The 7,111-nt window shown below is 39.2% G+C and overlaps 1 pseudogene; it reads right to left on the reverse strand.

Moving 5' to 3' along the window:
• Positions 1 to 1,571: 1,571 nt before the first annotated feature.
• LOC149219801 (ornithine decarboxylase pseudogene) lies at positions 1,572 to 2,878 on the reverse strand (annotated as a pseudogene).
• Positions 2,879 to 7,111: the final 4,233 nt, after the last annotated feature.

The raw sequence follows: 7,111 nt of genomic DNA on the forward strand, positions 1-7,111 counted from the left end.
TCGTCTTCCTCAGAAGTAAGGAAACAGGTTAACGACCCAAGACCCAGAGGCATCTGGAAGGAGTGAAAGCTTTGAGTCAAACCCGACATTCGCGGATAGAAGCCAGAGATGGCTGTTCTCACTGTTGGTTTGACACCTGAGTTTGATGGGTTTTGCTACCTTCTGAAAAAAAAAAGAAAGAAAAAAAAAACTATGATTTTTAGCTTATAATTTAAAAAAATAAATACTTGTTTTTAATCTTTATGTAGGTAGATTTTAACCATGTACAAAAATTAAGTGCCACTTTCAATGTTACAATATATATATATATATATATATATACTTGTTGAAGCATCCATAAACCATAATCAGTTAATCTAATACATAACTTTAATTCCCTTGAAGGGATCTACGTAAGACCACACAAAACCATAGTTAATATAGAATTTGAAAAAAATATAACACAACCCAACACATTAACCCCACTCAAACTATATATTAAACATGATAAAAATATAATGTCCCCATACTTAAAAAATAAATATCTGCAATCAAATTTTATCATATATCTTCATCAAAATTTTGAAAAAAATTCTCATTCGCGATCTACTGCATCACTAACACGGATATATATCCCCTTTTCGTATTTACAGATGAATAATGCGTACTAGATTTGTATTTTTTACAAATAGATAAAAAAAACATCCCAATACAATTAAAAATAGATGGACTCCCTTATAGATGGACTCCCTTAGTTATTCATGGATTCCATGCATTAACTGTTCATGAACGATAAAAGCAAGTATTCCTCCACTGTATAGGCCATATGAGCCCCTAATGGCTTCGGCCTTCCCTCGTGTTAATACTGTTTACAACCTGTAACAGCTTGAGGAAAGCGGCCGAAGGTTTTTATAACACCAAATACAATACCAAACTGATCTCCGCAAATACGGAAGAAAATAACATATTTACACCATCTTCTCATCTCCACTATCGTCGAAAAAGCATCTCGGTGAAAATAGCTGCATCGGACATGGACATGGACATTGACATTCTATAAAAGTCATCGCACATGGATAAATGAATACAAGTACACGGTGAAATAAAAAGCTCGACATTATGACCTGTACTGGTAAAATCCAGAGCGACTGTCATGTTACGTAAATGGAAGGAACTTGGGTAATAAAGACATACATTTTTCTATTGAAAAAAATAATAATAATAAAACTTTATTTTACTTTATTTTTCTCTGGAGATTAAATTCCTGCCTTTCATTTTTATCTGACCAATTCCATTAGTCAAAGGGACATAATAAATAGAAAAAAGAGTGAAAAAAAAACATTTACAGCACGATTACCTCATTTCTCGAATAGTGGTGGAAATTTTATTTAACGTGCTGTACTGTAACGCATTTCAGCTATGCGTGTGATTTCTAATAATAAGAATGTCCATCTTCTGGTAGATTATTGTCTGGAAGGACGTGAATAAGCTTTTCAATTGATGAGATCGGGATTGGCGATATAATATCCTATTGGATCTATTTTCTATAATTAAGGTCAATCATAAAGATCTCAGTAGATCGTTTGGTTTGGGATGTCTAGGGAGCCATGGAGGCAGCACAGTAGGTGGGAATGGCAGAAATGGAGAAGCCGTTAAAATTAGACCCGGTGGCAGCAGAGTAAGCGCCCATGTTGGGAAAAACAAGCCAGTCACCCACGCCCAGCTCCGGCAACAAGTAATCGGTGAGCACGGCGTCGAAAGCGTCGCAGGTGGGTCCAAAAACGGTTGATGGATATCTGGGCAGCCCGTTGCAGGAAGTATTCGATCGGCTGGATTTGCAGGCCAGAGGCAGCGCAGTGATGACAGTGTTATCGTGGAGAAGACAACTCATGGAGCCATAGATCCCGTCGTTAATCCAATACTCCCTTAATTCTCCTCTTACCCTTTTGCCGATTATACTGGAGGCCAGCCAGAATGAGGTCTCGGCGAAATATCGACCCGGTTCAGCCATAAGGGAAATCGCTGTTGCATCGGGGAAGTATGTTTTTAAGGCGGATTGGACAGTACCCGCGACCTCTGCAAATTGCTTTCCTGCGGTGAAACCACCGCCGATGTTAAGAATACCAAATTTGGGCAACCCGAGTCGAGAAGCCGAATCGAAAACGCCGCGAGCAGCCGCAACAGCACCGTGGTAGACGCCAGAGCGCGAGACACCACTTCCGACGTGAAACGAGACGCCCCGGACGGTGAGGCCGGACCCCTTTGCCGCCTGCAGCAACGGGTACACTTCGTCCGGCAGGGCTCCGTACTTGCTGCCCAACGGGGACCGTGCACCACCCGCGTCTTCGTCGGGTACCTTCACCCTCAGCAACAATGCGCAATGCGGGTGGAACTTCTTGATTTTCTCAACTTCATGAATAGAATCGAACGTGGTTAAATTTACGCCGACGCTCGCCGCGTATTTGAGGTGTGTCTCTGCCTTGCACGGATTCGCGTACACGATACGATCGGGCAAGACTCCGAGCTTGAGGATGGCTTCAATCTCCACCCGGCTGGCGCAGTCGAATCCAGACCCAAGCGCCGCTAGGGCCGACAATAACGCCACATCTGGGTTACACTTGACGGCGTAAAAGAGGCACACGTTTGGGAAGGCCTCCTGCCATTTGTGCCACAAATCCACCACGACTCCCAGGTCCAGAACGTAAAACGGGTCGTTCACATCGTTGTTGTCGATAATCGACTGTACCATCTCGTGCACAGCTTCCTGCGACCTTGACCGCAGGCCCGTCACCATTCGACACTTCATTTCAGGGAACGCTAGCACCTTCTGTACAGCCGACGACGAGTTCTTCCACTCGTTTAAACTTGATAGTGTCACCATGAGCTGCTCGGAAGCCATCTCCACAGCCACACACAGAACAGAAAAAGAAAATTAAAATGCAAAGAGATGAAAGGATTATAGCGCTTAGAGCCACACAATAGGGCATTGCCTTCATCTCTATTAATAGTGTGGAATTGCACTGTTCATCAGGGTGACAATGATCGCAATATTGAAATGGCTAATCTTCGGCTTTGTCTTTTATCTTCATCACAGCTATCCTAATACGACTTTGCAGTGATCCATCTCTATCTCGATAACGATGGGCCCTATACAAATTACTTCTTTATTATGAAGCAATTATTTTATTTTTATAGATAATGTGTTTTACTATTTATATAATATTATATTTTTCGCATAAAAAAGATATTCTTTACACTAAAATAATATATTACTACTTTATTTAAAAATAACGTTTTCATTTGAGTTAATACATGAATTTCCATAAATTTAACTCTTTATGCTAATTTTTTTAAAAGAAAAATAAATAAATAAATTTTCTAAAATTATTTATTTAATATATATATATATATATATATATATATATATTTTGCAATCTCTTTATAGGTTTGTTAGGGGAGAATTAAATTAAATTTGAATTCGATTTTTTTAATCAAAATTATATTAAGATATTTTTATGATAGTTGGTTGTTAATAAATGGTTATAGATAATTCTAGTAAAATTTTGATACATTATATTTTTATTCACTATTTTGTAGAAAGTCATCAATAGTTATTACACATTTTCATAATATAATCCGGCATTCTTGTAAAATAATTGTAATTCATTTTAAACTTCTCTTCTCATTGATTCCAATCTTTGTGTATATTAATTAAATTTTATTTTTTAACATTAAATATAATCATTAACTATTCATTAATCACATTTATTATCTATATTTTTTATTAAAATTAATGGTGAAGATATTCCTAACATATTTAATCTTATAATCTTAACATATTTAACCTTATAATCTTACTCATAGATTGATCCGAATTGGATCCTTAAACATTCTCTAAGTTTTCATGACTGTTTCAAATTATGTCAAACTTCAAAACTTTATCGATATCGAATTTATCAGAAATAACTTCTAAACACTGGCAATTTGTGGTTAGCACGGAACAACGAGGACCCTCGGTCAAAGCGTGCAGACCGTTGGCCACGGTGACCGTGCACTGGAACAAATTGACAAACGGGAGGTCAAATCCAAAAACAGAGGCAGTTTCTGATAATCGGGTATCGCAGGGTGTCTCCCTCAGTGCAGTAAAGCCCCGAAGCACTTGGTCACGAGGAAAAGCATAAAACCGCACGGGAATCTCTCATTCTGTCAGAAGGCGGGCCCCGCGCTAAAACCAGTAGGATATCAGAAGGGATTCAAGCAGAAAGTGGGTATGACCGAGTGCCGCCCAATGCCATACACTGAGTGACACATGTCCAGCGGATGAGAGAGAAAACCGCTCACATCATGTAGGTAAAGGTTAGGCTACTTACCTGCGCAATATGGATAGAGACCGTAGGATCCTGAGGCTCCAGATGAACGGCAGAGAAATGATCCGATGGATGACCAGATTCGATGGGGAAATATGTTGAGTCATATAAGATTTGAGGTCTGGCACGACCGCTGAGCTGGCAGAGGAATTAGTTTCGGGGCAATCTTGAAGCAACAGAAATAACGACCGTTCAAAGAGAACTGGCACTCAATTCGTGAGGAAACAAGTGGCCACCTCTCTATGAAGCGTTACAAAGTGACGATGATGCAGAGCAAGGGAACTCCAGTGGGTAGAGGTAGGAGAACCAGAGAGCCGGGAACCGGAAACGAACATTCAGGGAGCAGATTGGCTTTAAGCCACGAACAGACAAAGAGTAAAGGCAGGTAGAGAAAGAGAAGCAGAAAGCCTAGAGGCAAGAAAGAAGTGAATTGTAGAGAACATAAAAGCCGAGCTGACCTGTAGAGCAAAGACACCATCAAGCAGACAAAGATAGAGAGAGTTTGAGAGTCTGTGAACTCCAGAGAAGCCTTGAGAGGTTCAAGCAACTCTTCTGAGTATACCTGTCAGGTATTGAGTACCAAATGGGACTCATACCACTAAGACCTGTTAAGGTCGAGATTCAGTAAGGGGAGTCTGTGTACTCTAGAGACTTGGGGAATCCAAGTACAATCCTACTGATCATCATCTGTTAAAGTGAAGCTCAAATTGAGCTCCTTATTGTAAAAACTCTGCTTTAAGACACAATAAAAAGGCCACCACTGAAGGTTGGACCAGAAGACATAGCCTGGGAGGATTGTGTGAACTCCTTATTAAGCTTGTTGTGTTTTATGTGTTTGCTTATTGTGTTTCTCTTACTGTTTCAGTGTCTGTGTATTTTGCAATCTAATCGATCTGTTGCATAAAATAACATAGGCATACCCCAGCACATGATTTTGTAATACCTTAATTAATTCACTGAGGTCATTTACGAGTGATTTCAGATCAAGTGGTATCAGAGCATGGTTGATAAGGTTAGACAAGCTTGTTCTGGATTTTGTTGTTGAATGCTAACTAGATCAAATCTTAAATTAGGAGAAGGAGAGTTGGTTGAAACTAACCCAGAAATTGGAAGAGTCCATCCTCAGAAGAAAATGTCAGAAGAAAGTCCCTTGGCACCAGACCCCCAATTTATAGATAGTTTCTTAGCCATGAGGTCCATGGTAGAGGAAATGTATAGGGACTTTAGGAAACATAAAGATGAAGATTCATCAGGCTCCAAACAAGATAAAGGAGAAGAAGAGTCTCTCCTCCATGACCACTCAAAATGCAAAGGGAAAGAAGAAAACTTTCTCACACCTCCTAATAGCCATGAACATAAAAAGAAGACATCTTTGATTAAATTGGATGTTAAATTTGATTTACAAATATATGATGGAGAGTTGAATGCAGAGAAGCTGGATAATTGGATCAGACAAATTGATGTTTATTACAGAGTGAAGAGTATCGACTCAGACAAGAGTAAGATTCAGTTGGCTAGCCTATGCCTCGGAGGCACTGCCTTGGTATGGTGGGAAGGCAGGACACAAGCTGACATGAAGAAACATGGTAAGATTCTTTCTGTTTGGAGTGAATTTGTTTATGCAATCAAAAAATAGTTCTATCCACTAACTTACATGTAGCAAGCCATGATGAGCTGGCAAACTCTTCGCTAATTGAAAGGGCAAAGTGTACAAGGTTACATCCAAGAATTGAGGAAAAGAGCTTTGATTCTAGGAATTTCATTAGACTCACCTGAGACTCTGTTGAAGTACATAGGTGGTCTACACAACTACATGAGGCACACTATCCTCATGTTTAATCCCACTAGTATAGGTGAGGTATCTGTTCAAGATATGCATCTACAAGCTAGAGGAAAGAATGGGAACCCAAAAGTTGGGGGATCATCCAAGCCCATTGCAAGCAAGAATAAGGAGAAAAGAAAATAGAAATGGAAAGAGAGGAAGGCCAACACTGCACAGAAAAGCACGTTTTCATGCATTCACTGTAAGAAGGATGGGCATGATGATGAGCACTGTTGGATCTTGCATCCGGAGCTGAGACCTAAGAAGTTCGAGGGCAAGAAGAAGAAGACAGCTGCAGCTATTTAGAAAGATTTTGGGTCGAACTCAGGAGATGAAACAAGCATTGCAGCCATGTGTATAAAAGGTAAAAAGTCTGAAGCCTCGACTAGCAATTCTGCGCAAACTACTAATAATGAAGAGAATGAGAGAAAAAGAGATGAGATTTTCCATATTCGAGTTATTTCCAAGCACCAAAATATTGATACTTTGTTTGATAGTGGCTCACAAGTAAATTTAATTTCTGAAGCAATTGTAAAGAAGTTGGGATTACTGACTACACCTCACAACAAACCATACCCATTAGGTTGGTTAAGTGATAAAGCATCACTACAAGTGACTAGACAATGTAAACTTAAGTTTTCTTTTGGGTCAGCATTTGTAGATGAGGTTGAGTTAGATATAGTTCCTTTGGATATATGTGGAATTGTTTTGGGAAGTCCCTACTTGTATGATAGAAAAGCTATTTTCTATAGAACTGAGAACAAGTATCTCCTCGTTAAAGATATAATTGAATATATTGTAAGAGCTCATAAGCTCAAGAATAATTATACTCTCATAAACTCAGGGCAGATGAAACAAATTGTAAATTCATACAAACAATTTTTACTGATGGTTGTAAAGGAAAATAAACCTGATAAAACCAATGTATTTGAGGGCTGTGATG

Source organism: Pinus tabuliformis, chromosome Q, assembly GCF_031772625.1.
Source record: "Pinus tabuliformis cultivar Carrire ecotype Pingquan chromosome Q, CPIR1, whole genome shotgun sequence".
NCBI lineage: Eukaryota > Viridiplantae > Streptophyta > Pinopsida > Pinales > Pinaceae > Pinus > Pinus tabuliformis.